At 40.7% G+C, this 17407-nt stretch overlaps 1 long non-coding RNA gene across 1 annotated transcript in view; it reads right to left on the bottom strand.

The window, feature by feature from the left end:
• The window catches only part of LOC107563071 (uncharacterized), a 34640-nt gene extending 31184 nt beyond the window's left edge, over positions 1 to 3456 (bottom strand). The window contains exon 1 of the long non-coding RNA XR_001606074.1: positions 3148 to 3456. This is a non-coding gene — a long non-coding RNA (uncharacterized lncRNA). The remainder of the gene's footprint in view (positions 1 to 3147) is intronic.
• Positions 3457 to 17407: the final 13951 nt, after the last annotated feature.

Below are 17407 nucleotides of genomic sequence, written 5' to 3' on the forward strand. Positions count from 1 at the left end.
TTAGGAGATGGTATTAAAGTAGCTCAGTTTAAATGTATTGTATGAATTGCTTTTACTATGGAATAAAAAATACGGGATGTCTATTTACACTTTGTTAAAAGTGGCTATAAAACATCAGCTCCAGTGGTGCAGATGGATAAGCGTGTGTCCTTGGCTTTTTGACGAGATCGACCCGGGTTCGATCCCGCCTTTTGCCGAACTTTTTTCCCCTCTCTTTTCAAATCTCGTATCACATCGTAAAGGCATTTATTTTCAGTAAAAAATTAAGAAAATAATAAAAAAGTTGAAAATAAAGTATCGGGTAGGGTAGGTGTAGGGAGTTCTTTAATGTACCAATAAGGTGGCATCCATTTAATAATTAAAATTATAATTTACACTCAATACGTTATTATTGCATACTGTTTTATAATGTACTACAATACTGAAGTGCAGATAATTGCCACTATTTGCAACAAGTAGAATACATAGAAATCCTGCTATTTTAACATAGTGTAAATAGGTATTTGCACTTAGTGTAAATAGCATATTGCTAAAAAATACTGCTATTTTCACTTAGTGTAAATAGAATCCATTGCTAATACGAGATTTGAAAAGGGAGGGGAAAAAAGTTTGGCAAAAGGCAGAATCGAACCCGGGTCGATCGCGTCAAAAAGCCAAGGGCACGCGCTTATCTATCTGCATCACTGAAGCTGATGATTTAGAGCCACTTTTAACTAAATGTAAATAGACGCCCCATATTTTTTATTCCATAGTAAAGGCAATTCATACAATACATTTAAACGTTGTGTTTTCTGACTTGTTCATTTGTTTTCGGATTTGTCATTGTGTTTTCTGACTTGTTATAATGTTTTCTGAATTGTTATTTTGTTTTTTAGACTTGCATTTGCGTTTGTAATTTGTTATTTTGTTTTCAGAATTGTGATTTGTTTAGCACTTCTCGGCCACCGTACTATTGGATTACTTCGTAGTTATTACCGACATTTAACAGTTTAACAATTAAACAGATTCTAATTCCATGTAGTCTTAAGAAATAACTGTTACCAGAGCTTGCCATAAAACACCGCCTCCTCAACCTCCACCTCCTACTCTACTCGTGTCTCATCTTCAGTTTAAAAACAAATATTAAAAACTCAAGAACAGCGACTTAAACATGATGAAAACAACACGATAGAACTTCGATACTGTGTTTTTGTCAAAGGTAAAAAGCGGCAAACTAAGTGAGCGCGCGAAATGAAGTGAGAAAGGAAACGGCTTGCTATGACATCACCGTGTTTAACAGTTTGAGAAAGCGAATAGCCAACTATATGTGCATGTCATCGAATCGAGGAAGTGACAGGCACTGTGCGCAAAAAGTTAACAAAGACGACACTGTTGAGTAAAATCCTCCACAGCAACGATTACTGGCTGCCTGCTAAAAGTCCGTTACGTCTAGAGCCATTTTAATATTTATTATGGTTGTTAGACTGGCACTACCTTAGATACGATTGACGTAAGTTCTATAAAACAACAGCAACAATAGGGTCAGTGCTTTTGAAGTGGCATGTTTCTCATCCAATCGAATCCATCAGCGACTTGTCAGTGACCAATCAGAGAAAAGAGGTTGGCTGCGTTTTACGTTGCATGTGGCAGTGTCACGTGTAGTTGTAGGATCTGTGGAAGAGGTGTGGTACTGAACATGGGTTGTTTTTGCTGGGACTTAAGGAAATGTGTATTACCACCGTTTTACCACATGTAAAATGAGACACGCAGGAGATCAAAGGAATTACAACATGTTAAAACAATGCAAAATGGTTATACAGAGACCAGTAAATAAAACAAAACAGAATGAGGCCTTCATAAATGATTAACATTTATAAAATTGTTTGTTTTACTTTGAAACACTACATTAGGCCTATCTTAATACTAAAATACGGTGAGAGTGTCATCATTTTCATAACTTTCTAATCCACAGTACAGTTAACTTGTGCAACAATACAGATAAATTCACCAGGTGATTACTAATACACACTGACCTCAATATCCAGTGTTTTAAGCACTTTCAAATTGCACCTGGACATAAATCTTGAAGGTAAATATGAGCAATCATGGATTGCATGGATGCACTTTATATTTCATCTTAAGAACATCTTTTAACTTTTTTTTTTTTTGCACTTGAGTAAATATATTGATATTTCAGCAGAATTTTAGAATGTTAAGATAAAGTAACAGATCTTTTCCTTGCTGATCCTTCTTTACAACGTCTGGAAATGTTAAAGTACTTCATTATTCAGTTTCTTAAGACAAGAACCAGTGCCACATGAAATAAACTACAATAGAAGATATAGCCATTGAATCCACAGCAAACTCATGCTGTGGATATTGATGAAATCCCTGATTATGTGCCCTCTGTGACTTCACATTTTTTCACATTCTATTTGAAGCCTTGTAAAGCTGGAGCTGTACATAAAAATAGTCCCATCAGGGCAAGGCACATACTCTGGATTCCCTGTGCAAACACCCATTGGCACCAGAACCCTAACAAACCACACTGAACCCTCAGCCACCTGTGGTCTAGAGAAAGAAACACAATTTGTTCTTCTTGCAGCAAATTTAGTCTTTAATCAGCTTTAACTGAAAATACTGTAGATAACAGCCAGTAAGCAGAGTAAAAGGATTATGAAATTAAAAAAATATATATTTTTAAGTTTAAGTTTACAGCAATTTAAACTGAGCCCTTGAAGGAGATTTCTTTAAATAATATAATGAAATGTGAAGCAGGTATAGCTGCAACTGAAATATTACCATATATATTCATATACTTCAGTATTGAACCAAAAGTAGCTGATTCCTTCAAAAGATCCTCCTAGAAAATCGGTTTCCTCTACGCACAGTTTCAATTTTATTAAAGTAAAATGAAAGAGGTGCAATCCTGCAAAAAAAAGTTACAACTTGCAATGTTTCGCTTTGATGATTTTAAGTGCAATTATGATGAAGAAAACAGAAAATATAAAGGAAACAAAATACAGATGGACATAATGATTATGTCCATCTTTATTCCATCATTCTATTACTTACCAATCACCAGCAGTCAGGTCATGTGTTAATGTTTTGTATACAATGCATCTTCTCCATTGCCCCTCCCCATCTGTGAATGGCTGTGTGTCTCACCTGTTTCTTGCGATGATCGATTACCTTCACAGAACCTGCTGCTAAGGCCTTCCTCGTGTATCTTTGTGCCACTCTTACTTTCTTAATTTCCCTGGTATTACTTGAATTTTCTCTCTTGTTCTCTGTCTGCCTTCCTCTCTCACGTTCACTCTTTCTCTCTTTTGCTTTCTATCTCCCTTGCATTCCTCAAAGCCAGACCAGCTGGCTTTGGACGGCTTTCTTCTTGCTCCTGTAAGGCCTGACTTCACACTCTCGTCCCTGGGTCTTTCTGCCGGAAGGGAGCTGGGCGACAGAAGTTTGAAGGGTAGGATCCCAGATGGACACTGACATGCTGGGCATGCGTGTATGTGACAGGGCTTGGCTCAGGGGAGTGGTGGACCAGCCGCAGCTGTCACTCACCAATACTGAGGGTGTTAGATGTGTTTTGTGTTGTTATTATTATTAATAAAAGTCAAAAATTGTGCTGATCGGAGAACAACAATGCCTGACTGTTCACAAGAGATGGAAGAAAGAAGGAAAGAATTCCCTGTCGGTTCGCTTTCTCATAATAAAGACTTGCCAGCGCCGGCACCAATATTTCAAAGTGCCATTCTTTTTGCCAGTAGAAGTCATCTAAACGTGAACCATCAAAATTTGAGCAAAAGTTCAATAGTATATTGACAAAGTTTTGGGTTCAACAGAGTAGTGAAAAATAAGCCAGCTGAAGTACTTCTATTTCCCTGCCAGCTGAAGTTAAAGTATTGCATTGATAGGTCATAAAGACCCAGAGAATTGCAGTGGGGTTTATAAAACATACTCAAATAGAAGACAGCTGACATTTTCAGCATTGTACCAGACCACAAATAGCTCCAGACTGCTTAGATACTGCGCCACCAATTAAATAAAGGATCTTATAATATCGCTCATATAACAGACTATTAGAGCACCATATAGTCAAGTTAGAGTTTCTGTCTGAACTTTCTTTTTGAAGAACAACAGGGTCATTGGACTCATAAACACACTGAAGGTCATTGTTTTGACAGCAGATTCTTGATTAATACATCATTACAATTAGAACTAGCCAGAATTAAACTAGCCAAACTCTTTCAAATATCCCGCTCATTGTCCACAGTTCCCAGCTAATGTTTCTCGGTGTTAAGTATTATCTGACCTGAATACAATATTCATATATTATGTAAAAGAGCATCTCGCTACAATAGTTAACAGTTGTTAATGCACTAGGTATCATCTAGGTAATACATCATTACAATTAGAACTAGCCAGAATTAAACTAGCCAAACTCTTTCAAATATCCCGCTCATTGTCCACAGTTCCCAGCTAATGTTTCTCGGTGTTAAGTATTATCTGACCTTATCCAAAAATACTGAAGACAATACAATATTCATATATTATGTAAAAGAGCATCTCGCTACAATAGTTAACAGTTGTTAATGCACTAGGTATCATCTAGGTTAATGTTAAATTCTATAAACCAATACATTTTAGCATTTCAAGTTGTACAAATGAACATTAGTTATTAGAAATGAACATGAGTGAGTAATGAAAAATAGTATAAATGAACATAACCTAGACAAAAAATGCTGAAAAAACTCATTTACTAATGGTATGAACTGAACCTTATAGTGAAGTGTTAATAATAACACCATTCTTCATACGTTTTTTACAATTTTCACCATCCACACACTTGTTGAAATGATCAGCAGACAGAGCCTAAAGGTAGGATGACAGAATAAAGAGAGGAACTGGAATAGCGCAAAAGTACATCAGTATGTCTCTGTGCAGATTGAGTCTGTGCATTGGATAACTTTGCAGAGGCTCTAAAAATACCCTGTGTCTCACAGTCTGGCTCTGTTCTCTCATTACCGCACGTAATTAACACTGAGCATGCCCTGCCAGCACTGAGTAGTGCAGCACTGCACACAACTGTCACATACTCATGCATCTATGTAACATATCTAATCAAAACCTCAGAAGTTTTCACCAACTACTTTTTCTCCTTTCATTCACTCTAATAATCTCTGAGCTCATAATTATACACCCTGACACTCTCACAACTTTTATTTTCCATTTTTTACCTCACAACTTATAAATGTAGTAGGTTAGTGTATCCTTCAAATCGTCTCGGTTTCAATGACTTACAGACAGCTGCTTCCAGAGACAATAAAAGCCCTTTAATTTGCCCACCATTTGTTGAAGTTACTGTACAGCACCATTTATAAGAGAGAGACAGAAAGAGCCATTTTGTACGAGCCGTTGCGAGTTCATTAAAAATTGAGCAAGGTCAGAAATGAAACCATTCCTCCCATTTTTCATTCAGTCCTTAATATCAGGAATCATTTAATTAATCTCGCAAAATGGCCTCAAATTAATTTACTTTGACACATAGCTGTCGGGTAACGTGACTAGAGATCTACTTGATAAACAAGATTGAAACTGAGGTGCATCAACAGAAATTATCTCTTGTTAAACTACGTAAGGTTCTAGAGATTTGTATCTCTTTTTTTAACTCCCACAAAAAAGTCTACCAATGTTAAACTGTTCACTTAAGAGTTGTTAAATGCAATAAAACTGACCTAATAATTACATTACCACATACATGCTTTCAGGTTTTCCAAACCACTTGTTTGTTATTTTCAGATCCTATCTAATCTCCAAAATACAATGTGTAATAAATCATTCATGTTTGCCTTGACACAGCCTTCATGATAATGTTTTGGCCTGATGACCTCTGCTTGTAATCAAGTGCCCTCTATCTAATGCAGCCTGTTATCAAGCAAAATATTGAACACCTTTCTCTAAAAAAGAAAAACAAAAAGTGTAATGGGAACAATCAATATCCTTGTGCACTTTACAGTAGCTTAAGTTAGGACAGTAAGATAGACACCATAAAAAGCATTTGATCAATAAGGCCAAACACAGAACTAAAACACAGAGGCTTTCATCACTTCACAAAGGCCTTGTACTGAAATCATTAACACACAACCAAAGAGTTTCCAGAGAAGATGTTCATTGAACACCTGACACAAGTACTGTACATCCCTTACCGCTCAACCTCACTGCAAAACTGTCATGGCATACTAAGAAAAGATACAGCCAAAGGGGCAGTTTAACCAATTAGAAATTATTTAAAAGGGAAAATCACAATTATATGTGACCAACTCCGTGCTGGGATAACCAATAGAAGTCTTTTTGTTAAATTATACTGCCACAAGACAATATTATTATTACTTAAAACTACCATTTTATTGGTAGTTGGTAAAACTGGATTTTTAGCAGCAATTACTCTTCAGTCACATGATCATCTGAAAGCATTGTAATATGGTGAACTGCTCAACTTATCACAGTGGAAACCACTGAAATGTTTTTTTCCCCTCATGGTTCTTTGATGAAAAGAAAGTATAAAGTTACGATCTTTCCTGTAACTTTTGATAATTTTAATACAGCCTTGATATTTAAAGCACAAACACAAAGACGTTGAAACAAAATGTGTTAAAACACTCCTCCAACTACTAGAGCACAAACCAAACTAAAGTTTCTGTTTACTTTACACCTGAAGCATCCCAGCATGCTCATGCTGATGCACGTCTAAAAGTCGTGTAAAATGCAGAAAGGCAGATCCCCAGGGGAAACTCCCATGTGATTTTCACTGCTCTTAAAACCTGACTATAATCACTGTGGCTTTGTCTGCAAAAGGAAAGATCTGTGGATTCACTTGTCTACATTCCAGATGTTAAACCCAGAAGTAATACATCAAATAACCACACTGAAAAGCATAGAGCTCCAGTAACACTTTCCCAAAGACAATACATCAGCAAATAACACTGTGGAGTTACAGAAAAAAAAACACTCTGCGATTTGAGATGATGTAAAAGTGATCATTCTTGTGTTACACACCACAACACTTATTGTTAAAAAAAAAATCTAATTTTTTCTACTCCTTGGAGCTGAATGTGCATAATGCTGCAGAATATGAATTGTGATAAGCTCATAAAGCGAGATGCCTTCTTGTGTTTTCTGAGATTGCAAAACTGGATGGGTGTCCTTGAGACTGACATTGTTCATGGACCCACAAAGGAGGCCAATGTCATATGGCTAAGATATGAGCATGCTTTTTATATAATAAATGGTATGTGTTTTAAAACACCCAACACTTACCACTCTGGCTTGCATATAACTTTAAATAATTCATGTGTAAAATCCAATCTAATGCTAATTGAGCACTCAAAAACCCAAGCATTAATGTTAAGTCATTCTGAGTTCAAGCAAACAATTTTTTCTATTATACGTTTTACTGTATATGTTGTGCTGACAATTCTTTATTTTGATTTCTGTTATGCAGAATTCAGTTTCTGTTGGGAGTTTGGGAGACATGAAGCGAGAAATTAAACATTTGAAAAGAAAAACATGGAGATTTATTCCCAACAAGCCAGATTTGAAGAACCATGTTTCATGCCAAATGTCCTTAAGGATTTTAATTTTTAAGCCTTTTAAGGACATTAGGGCAAATTTCTTGGCAACCCACTGTAGCCAGCATTTCTCCACTCAAACACCCAAGCATTAATGTTAAGTCATTCTGAGTTTAAGCAAACAATTTTTTCTATTATACGTTTTACTGTATATGTTGTGCTGACAATTCTTTATTTTGATTTCTGTTATGCAGAATTCAGTTTCTGTTGGGAGTTTGGGAGACATGAAGCGAGAAATTAAACATTTGAAAAGAAAAACATGGAGATTTATTCCCAAAAAGCCAGATTTGAAGAACCATGTTTCATGCCAAATGTCCTTAAGGATTTTAATTTTTAAGCCTTTTAAGGGCATTAGGGCAAATTTCTTGGCAACCCACTGTAGCCAGCATTTCTCTGTACATCCCAACAAAGGAAGGTTGCTGAACCATTCCATGGAAACTATAGAAGGAATTTTGCGAAGAGAAGATGAATGTCACAAGGTTATGGAGGTAATATGATTTTCACATGATGTTGATTGCAGTACTGTATTGCTATGCATGTAGCACGGATTAAAGATGAAAATAAATGTACTCCTGGTGAATACTGATATATTATATTATACGAAACATCCCGAGCAAACAGATTTAATGTGTGCATGGATAAATATTTGCAGCGCTATATCAAACTCAGAAGCTAAATTAGGACTATCACAGAGGGCAAGTGGGGTCTTCAGTTAGCCGCCAGGGTTGTTTGGCTGACCGCGTTTCTGAATTAAGACGGGCCTATTAGTGAGACTCGCATACACAATTACGGCCTTATGAGTTGTTTTCTTAATTTCTGTGACATCTCTGTAACTTTCGAATGCTGTTCAAGCTGCATGCAAGCCTTTGTAAATTGTCCACCCCATCCTGCGTGCCCCCAGCTGATTTTGAAACTGTGCAAATGTGCTGTGGTAGATGAAAATGGGCTTAAATTTCTGATAAAAAATAGAACTGTTTACAAAAGTGTTGAGAATGGATTGTGCTCCCTCTCTTGCTCTCTGTGATGAGGAGAGCAGAGCTCTACACAGATAAGGCAAACAGGATTGCCACAGAGGCGGCACTGAGAGACAGGGGCCAGGGTCTCCACAGCAATAACCTACGGTATCAAACAATGTCATGGCTTGATGTGATTCACTACTGCAAAATAAAAGGTCTGTTACGGAGCTAAATATTCCTAGTTATTTAATACAAAGAAGAAATTTATAATCTCCCCATGGAAAATATTTGCTATTATTGCTTCTTTTTACTTCAGACCTCACAGGTAACAACACTAATATAGCATGTTTTTGCTAAATAATGTGTGGTTGTAAATCGTGAGGAAGATAAAGAGGCAACCCTCAAGCAAAGAAAACATATTTCCTTATTTATTAACAATTCATATTTTAAATGATTTCATGTATATTGAAAATATACTAAATAACATAGTGTGTTAATATATTACAATATAATACCTGCTTATAATTACATCTGCAATTAATTTCTGTAATTATGTTTATAATTACACTGTTAACCCATCCCCTACACCTACACCTTAACCCAACCTTAAACCTACCCATACCACCAAACGTGTCTAACCTTACCCATATCCCACCTCAATAGCTACAACACAATATGAACACAATAAGTAGCCTACATTGTATTTCTTTTTTGATGCAAGTACATAGTAGTTAAGGCCACCTAATATAAAGTGGGACTGTGTTATTTAATATATTGCATTCTATTGTCCAGTATATTCCCATATATTTTTGTTTCATAAGGGAAAGGAAAGCACTGTCAACAAAACACTGTCATACGCACATGTGAACCACTTCAAACTGCAACAGACTTCAGGTTATTCCTGTAAGCTGGGAATTCCCACGACAGCTCCTGCTCTTGACCTCATATCTATTGTGTTTGTAAGCGTGTGTGACGTTTTGAGCAGGTCTGATGGGCTGGCCTGCCATTGTTTTGTAAGATCAGACTCAATGAGATCACACTGTTGTCGTGTATCCCTTACATCTGTGAGTACAAAAGCAGGGAAATATTTGAGTCCGTACTGTATGTGTGAGATCGTGATATAAAATGCTTTGTCAGGCAGAAGTGTCATAGTGCATATGGGGTTTCTGAGTAACTACTGAATGGCAAAAAAAAAAAATTTGTATATGCTACACGATTATGGTAGATAAAAACAAAATGCAGTGGCAGACATCTAAATTTGGTCATTCAAATTGAGTCGTACCTTCTGCAGACCATTTGCTTTAAGCTGGTGCACACTGTACAATTTATAATAGTCCTTACGATTGTACTTGTCAGACTATATGAATATGATCCCAGCTATAAGCCATGTCACACTGAGATCTCTCAGTTGTCATTAATGTCAATCAAGACTCATTAAAAACAGACACACACAAGAAGACTCGTCCTAATTTTTCCGTCATCAATCTGTGACACGTTTAATGATGGCGAGCTACATTTACATGTGGAATTTAAATAGTGGCTGGCAAAACAAAAACAATCTCTAGCGTTAATAGTGCTCAACATTTTGCACTAATTGTGTCATCAGGTTCTATGCTCCTATTGGTTTTTGATTCGATGGTCATTGTAGGAGAAACCACACTGCAGGACTTTCCTCAAAACTTCTGACACTGGCAGAATTTAATCAGAGACAAAAATTGATCGCAATGGTCATTAATTGGCTGTGGGCGAACATGTTATTAGCAATCAAAGGCTACAGATTTTGGCCTAGGATCAGAGGAATCTCAAAATTGTAGAGTTTCTTTAAACAGAAAATCATCACACACTTTAGATCGTTTGAAACCTATATATACAAAATATATATATACAGTGGGGCAAAAAAGTATTTAGTCAGCCACCAACTGTGCAAGTTCTCCCACTTCTGTATATATATATCACCGAGATACTATTATTGTTTTATTAATATTTTGAGCAATTTTTTAAATGTATTTTATTTCAGTTAACGTTCATTTTATTCCAAGTAATGAATAATAATAATAATTATTATTATTATTAAATGGTTTTAGTTAACTATGATAATAATACCACCATGTCAACAATGCTTCTGTTCCATTCAAAATAATCTTGATTGTCCACCTGAAAGATCTCAAACTTAAATTCTGAAAAAAATTTCGGATATTTACAGTAAATAACAGAAGTTGGCCCAGGAGGACTAAAAATCTGTACTATCAACAATCATAGTAAACCCAGCTTCTCCTCTCTTCTCACATCTCCCTCTCTGCTCACCTCTTTCTACCTGTTCCACTCTTTTTCTTCTCTCATTACACCCCTTTCTCTACCCACTCTACCTGATAGACTTACACCTCTTTCTTTACCCCCCGTTTTTATTTTTATTTTATTAATATTATTTTGCATATTCATTCTTGCTCTTTGTATACTTTCCTTTTTATTACTCTAAAGCAGTGGTGATAAATGTGTAAACGATTAGGAAAACTGCATTTCCTGTGTTGAGTGTATGATTAACCGAATAGTTATCAGTTTAGGGCCAATCGAAAATATACTATGTTCATTTGATCAAATTACAATTTACAGAGTTTTGTTTGTTGTGTTTGGACAAATAGTATGTTTGTGATTTGTGTAAAAAAAAAATTCAGATATTTCAAAGTATTGGTTGGTTGTATAAACTATTGTGAAAACATTTGAGAGTTTTGTGCACATTATTTTGAGAAAATTATTTGCGTGATTTGTAATTTGTATAAAATTAATGAAAACGTACAATCTGTTTAGAACAATTACAAAGTATTCAGATCACTGTGGTAACTGTTTTGAGAACAGTGACCTGAGTTTGGAGACGTGTCAAATCGAGTGAGAAAAACTGTAGACAAATTATTTATTAGGTTGGGATCTAAACCTGGGTCCGCTTGCATGTTAAACGACAACTAAACCACATTTTTGCTGCATTTCTTATTTATTTTTACATTGTATTATTTTTTTGTTTGTTTGTTTACAAAAGTTGTCTAAATAAAATGTGCTAGTTGTAACTATATAAATATTTACAATTTCATAAAAAATATATTTACAAATACATATTTACTTCCATAAAAAAATTCATACATAAAAGCATGTTATTAACAGGTTTTATTCAAGTCTATTCTAGAGTAAACAATCTAATTACACCCACAAAACTATGTTTCTTCTAGACAACAGTTGCACAGTTTCGCTTTTTATAGTGTGTCAGCATGTATAGTTGGACAGAATACCATATTAACACAATTAAAGAGACTTTTTCTAGGTCAGCTGTGCTATACCTTTTACAATCCAAGGTGATATGAGGGTGAACTGGAAAGGGTGCCACGCTATCCAGTATCTAGGCAGAGGAGTTCAACAATTGCTGCCAGCTGTCCTTCTGCAGAAGCGCTGCCAATATCTATCTGTGGATAAATGACTGGAGAATAGCAGCACAGGGCTTTTGGCTGCACAGAGCATGGAGGAAAACTACAAGCCCACACAAGACCACCACTCACCTTTGGGAGCACACCAATCTCAGCTGCAATTGTGTAACGTCTCAATTTGCAGATGTCGAATTCAGAGAAAGCGAGAAATATATAGTTCAACCAGTTTGCGCACTTCAAAGAAAAAAGCCAAAGTGGGGATGGCTGAACTCAAATTTTAAAGAGCAATATTCCCTCTTTTATCTCCCTCAAACACAGATGATTAAAGATTCAATGCAGCAAGTAGACTAATGACTCCATAGGGTGTGTGAGGCAAACTTGGGAGAAAAGACGGGAGAAGAGGAAGAGGCCTCTGGAGAATTCTTCACCACAGAGGAATACGCTTTAAAATATACAAATTTATTCATCTGAGAGTCTGCCGAGGCTCTGCGGCTTCAGGTAGCACGTGGGAGAGAAAGCGAGCGTGAGAGAGAAAGAACTAACAAGCTCTTTTCACACCTCTTGAGTCAATCATGCTTATAATGATTTGTTTCCTGGTATGACATGCAGTCTGAGGTAAACTGAATGATCGAAATGCACACAAATGACTCAGCACAGCTATACAACAAGTGCAAGGGCAAATGACAACTACATGTTAATGCTGAAGTCATTTTTTTCAATGATAAAACATTTTCTCCTATCTTACCTGGCAGGCAGAGAGGACTATTCGTAGGCTGATTTCCCTGAAAAGTATTAACATTTTGGCTCTGTGGCACCATCAAAACATCACTCTTTGGTTGAGCTTCCTGATCAGCCGGACATCGCAACATTGACTCAACCAATAGAGCGCCGCAGTGATGATGTATTACTGTATTCTTACAAATTTTGTTCATTATGATAATATTCACAAATGAAAACAACTTATGAAGCCTATATAGAATCTTCAGAAGTAAAAATCTAAATGTAGGCTATAAACAAAGTACACCACGGTTGCATGACTTTAACGCCACAACCATTAAACTTCCAACAACTCTTTTTTAGTTTTTATTTTAAAAAGGCTGTAAAAGCAAACTAGTGAGTATGAGCTCTGCTTGGTGTGATGATGTTTCTTGTCTCTGACAATCGTCTAGGCCTGAAGGAGGGAACGGAGACATTACATCAGAATAGACTGACGAGAGCCCAATCACCTCGACTGGTAACAGAACGAGCCAATGGTACGCTGAGTACCTTGGTCTGCGTAATTTGCATTGCGTGCCCCGCTGTGTGGGTATATAAGGAGCAGCGCGAGCAAGTCACATTCAAGTCTTCGCTGAGGAGCCGAGCCGTGTGACCCAGCCATTCAGCGGAACAGCAATTGTGGCAAAGGGACGTAACGTCTCCGTTCCCTCCTTCAGGGAACGAGGGTCACATACGTAACCTAGACATTCCCTTTCAGTCGGTCATGTTCGACGTTACGTCAGAATAGACTGACGAATGGGGTCCCTTCCAAAACTGTCTTCCAGTGACCTGCATAAGTGATAGCACCCTGTTGTGAGGCCAGCACGAGCGAAGGGCTATACCTAACACAGAATGCACTGGGTAGCATATTCCAGCTGGAAGTATGCTAACAGGCTGCCTGCTCGTAGGAGGTCTTACAAAGCACATATCAACCAGCGTAGTGGTGATGCATATGAATCTCTGAGGTACGCAGCCCGCAGGGTGGATATGTTTCAACGTCAGAGATGGCAAGGTGGCTTGCCAAGGGAAAGACACATGCTGCCGAGAGAGACTTACTGTGGAAATACACACGTGGGATTGCCCAAGAGGGGAATCACAACACATGGAGGCACCTAGTCCAACACAGGGGCTGACCGACAGGGCATGCACGCAAGTGCTCGACAGCACAGTGCTGGAGGAACCCAGGGTTCTGAACTGTGGAACTCACCTGAAGAGAATAGCGCACGCATCCTGTCCGTGGAGTGGAATGGCGCAGCAAGCGAATTAACACCGAGCAGGTCCTGTTTACTGGCCCGAAGGGGCAAGTACACGGGACGACACGGGCTCTACACAGAGATGATAGAATCTCGCAAATGTGTTAGGTGTTGCCCAGCCAGCAGCTCTACAGATGTCTGTTAGTGAGGTGCCATGCGCCAGCGCCCAGGAGGAAGCCACACTCCTAGTTGAGTGAGCCCTCACCCCTAGGGGGCATGGCAGGTCTTGAGCCTGATAAGCCAAGACAATAGCCTCCACTAACCAGTGGGATAACCTCTGCTTGGAGATAGCATTTCCTTTCTGCTGGCCTCCGTAACCGACAAAGTGCTGGTCAGAGGTCCTGAAGCACTGAGTTCTGTCTATGTAAGTGCGGAGAGCACATACTGGACAAAGCAGCGCCAGGGCTACGTCTGCCTCCTCTGGGGGCAGCACTTGCAAGTTCACCACCTGATCTCTGAAAGGAGTGGTGGGAACTTTGGGCACGTATCCAGGCCGGGGTCTCAAGATAACATGAGAGTTGGCCGGCCCGAATTCCAGGCACGCTTCATCAACTGAAAATACCAGCAAGTCCCCGACCCTCTTAACCGAAGCCAAAGCCGTCAGGAGCGCAGTTTTTAATGATAAGAATTTTAGCTCCACTGAAAGCAAGGGTTCGAAAGGAACTCTGCAGTGTGGATAATACAACTGCGAGGTCCCAAGAGGGAACTTGTAGAGGGCGAGGCGGATTGAGCCTCCTGGCTTCCCTCAGGAACCTGATGATCAGGTCATGTTTCCCAAGAGACTTACTGTCAACAGGATCATGGTGAGCCACAATGGCAGCCACATAGACCTTCAGGGTGGAAGGAGACAGCCTTCGTTCCAACCCTTCTTGAAGAAAGGAAAGCACTGACCTGATCTGGCATTTCCAGGGGTTTTCTCAACGTGAAGAACACCAAGTGACGAAGAGGTTCCACTTCAGAGCATAGGCATGTCTGGTAGATGACGCCCTAGCCGAAGTGATGGTAGCTACCCCCTGAAGTGGCAAGGTACCTAAACCTTCCATGACCCATCTAGAACCTACATATGTAGGTTCCAAAGATCGGGACGCAGGTGTCAGAGGCTGCCCCGTCTCTGAGAAAGAAGGTCCTTCCTCATAGGGATTGGCCAGGGAGGGGCTGTCGCGAGGAGTACAAGTTCGGAGAACCAGGTCCGGCACGGCCAATAAGGTGCAACCATGAGGACCTGCTCCTCGTCCTCCCTGATCTTGCACAACTTCTGTGTAAGAAGGCTCACTGGGGGAAACACATAGATGCGCAGGCCCTGAGGCCAGTTGTGTGCCAGAGCGTCCGTGCCAAGGGTGCCCTCAGTGAGGGAGTAAAACAACTGGAAGTGGGAATTGTCTGGAGAGGCAAACAGGTCTACCGGAGCGTCTCCATTGTGTTCCCAAATCAGCTGAACCGACTGGGGATGGAGTCTCCATTCCTCGGGGCGAGACTGCTGCCGTGAGAGCTCGTCGGCTGCACGATTGAGCCTGCCCGGGATGTGAACGGCACAAAGCAACCTCAGATGCTTCTGACTCCACAAGAGGAGATGGCGAGCGAGTTGCGGCAAGCGACGGGAGCGTAGACCGCCCTGATGGTTGATGTACACTATGGTCGCAGTGTTGTCCGTACAGACCAGAACGTGCTTGTCCTTCAGCATGGCCTTGAAGCAGTGCAGAGCAAGCCGTACTGCTATCAACTCGAGGAAATTGACATGCCACTGAAGTCAGGGTCCTGTCCAGGAGCCTGATGCAGCATGTCCGTTGCACATGGCACCCCAGTCCGTGGCAGAGGCATCTGATGACACAACAACATGCCTGGACACTGGTTCTAGGGGAACACCAGCCCGTAGAAATGAGGGGTCCAACCATGGGGTGAAGGTTCGGCGGCAGGCCGGAGTGATGGTCACTCGGAGCGTGCCCTGTTGCCATGCCCATCTCGGGACTTGGCCGTGAAGCCAGTGCTGATGCGGTCTCATATGAAGCAACCCGAGCGGTATGACCGCCGCTGCGGATGCCATATGCCCCAGGAGCCTCTGAAATGAACTGGCCGTGGGGCCAGTGGTGGAACAGAAAGAGAACGAAAACAAAGGATTCTCCCCCGGCCCTCCTCTGGGGGAAGGAGTGGTCCTGCTACCATCTCCTGAAGAGCTGAAGGTAGCCCGTCTCAGGAACACTACTTGGCCTGACGCTTGGCAGAGGGCTGCGTCACCCTCCTACTGCCGCCATCTCGCTGTGGCTGGGGTGGAGGCTGCTGCTGTGGCCGAGCGGGAGTGGAGGAGACCGCAGGGGGGCGCCCTCTGCAACGAGCGAGCGGTATGACCGCCGCTGCGGATGCCATATGCCCCAGGCGCCTCTGAAATCGCCTCTGAAATGAACTGGCCGTGGGGCCAGTGGTGGAACAGAAAGAGAACGAAAACAAAGGATTCTCCCCCGGCCCTCCTCCGGGGGAAGGAGTGGTCCTGCTACCATCTCCTGAAGAGCTGAAGGTAGCCCGTCTCAGGAACACTACTTGGCCTGACGCTTGGCAGAGGGCTGCGTCACCCTCCTACTGCCGCCATCTCGCTGTGGCTGGGGTGGAGGCTGCTGCTGTGGCCGAGCGGGAGTGGAGGAGACCGCAGGGGGGCGCCCTCTGCAACGAGCAGGCTAGGGTGGCTGAGCCAGCTGCAGTGTGGAGGCAGCAGCGGGCCGCCGGGTAAGAATGTGTTTTATGGCCTCAGACTGCTTCTGGGCGGCAGAGAATTGCTTGGCAAAACTCTCAACCGCGTTGCCGAAGAGGCCAGCCTGAGAGACCGGGGAGCTGAGGAGCTGAGTCCGATCAGACTCCCTCATGTCTGCCAGGTTCAGCCATAGGTGGCGCTCCTGGACAGCACCTGAACCAAGGAGCGCGCAGTGACCTTCGTCACTCCGGTGATACAAGCAGAGAGATGTGCTCGGCTCCGAAGCTAAAGCTTCAATGCGACTTGCTCGCGCTGCTCCTTATATACCCACACAGCGGGGCGGAGCTCGTGATACAAATTCCGCCAGACCAAGGTACTCAGCGTAGCATTGGCTCATTCTATAACCACTCGAAGGTGATTGGGTTCTCCGGCGAGACCCCATTCATCAGTCTATTCTGACGTAACGTTGAACGTGACCGACTGAAAATTAACTTTGTATTCCCATTTTCAAGACAAGTAATTGCTTTAAAAATAAGATCACAAGAGGGTATTATTAATGCATTTTATGTTGTAGAATAAACATGAAAATATCTTGAGCTTGGCTCAACCAAAGACCCATTAAAAAAATACATTCACTTTAACACAATAGAAACTAGAAGTGCTCAAATAATAACTTGTTTCTGGGTTTTGGCCTATAAAAATACATCATCCCTGCAGCAGTGCATAGATCAATAATCTA

Source organism: Sinocyclocheilus grahami, unplaced genomic scaffold (assembly GCF_001515645.1).
Source record: "Sinocyclocheilus grahami isolate Dianchi unplaced genomic scaffold, SAMN03320097.WGS_v1.1 scaffold856.1, whole genome shotgun sequence".
NCBI classification, from domain to species: domain Eukaryota; kingdom Metazoa; phylum Chordata; class Actinopteri; order Cypriniformes; family Cyprinidae; genus Sinocyclocheilus; species Sinocyclocheilus grahami.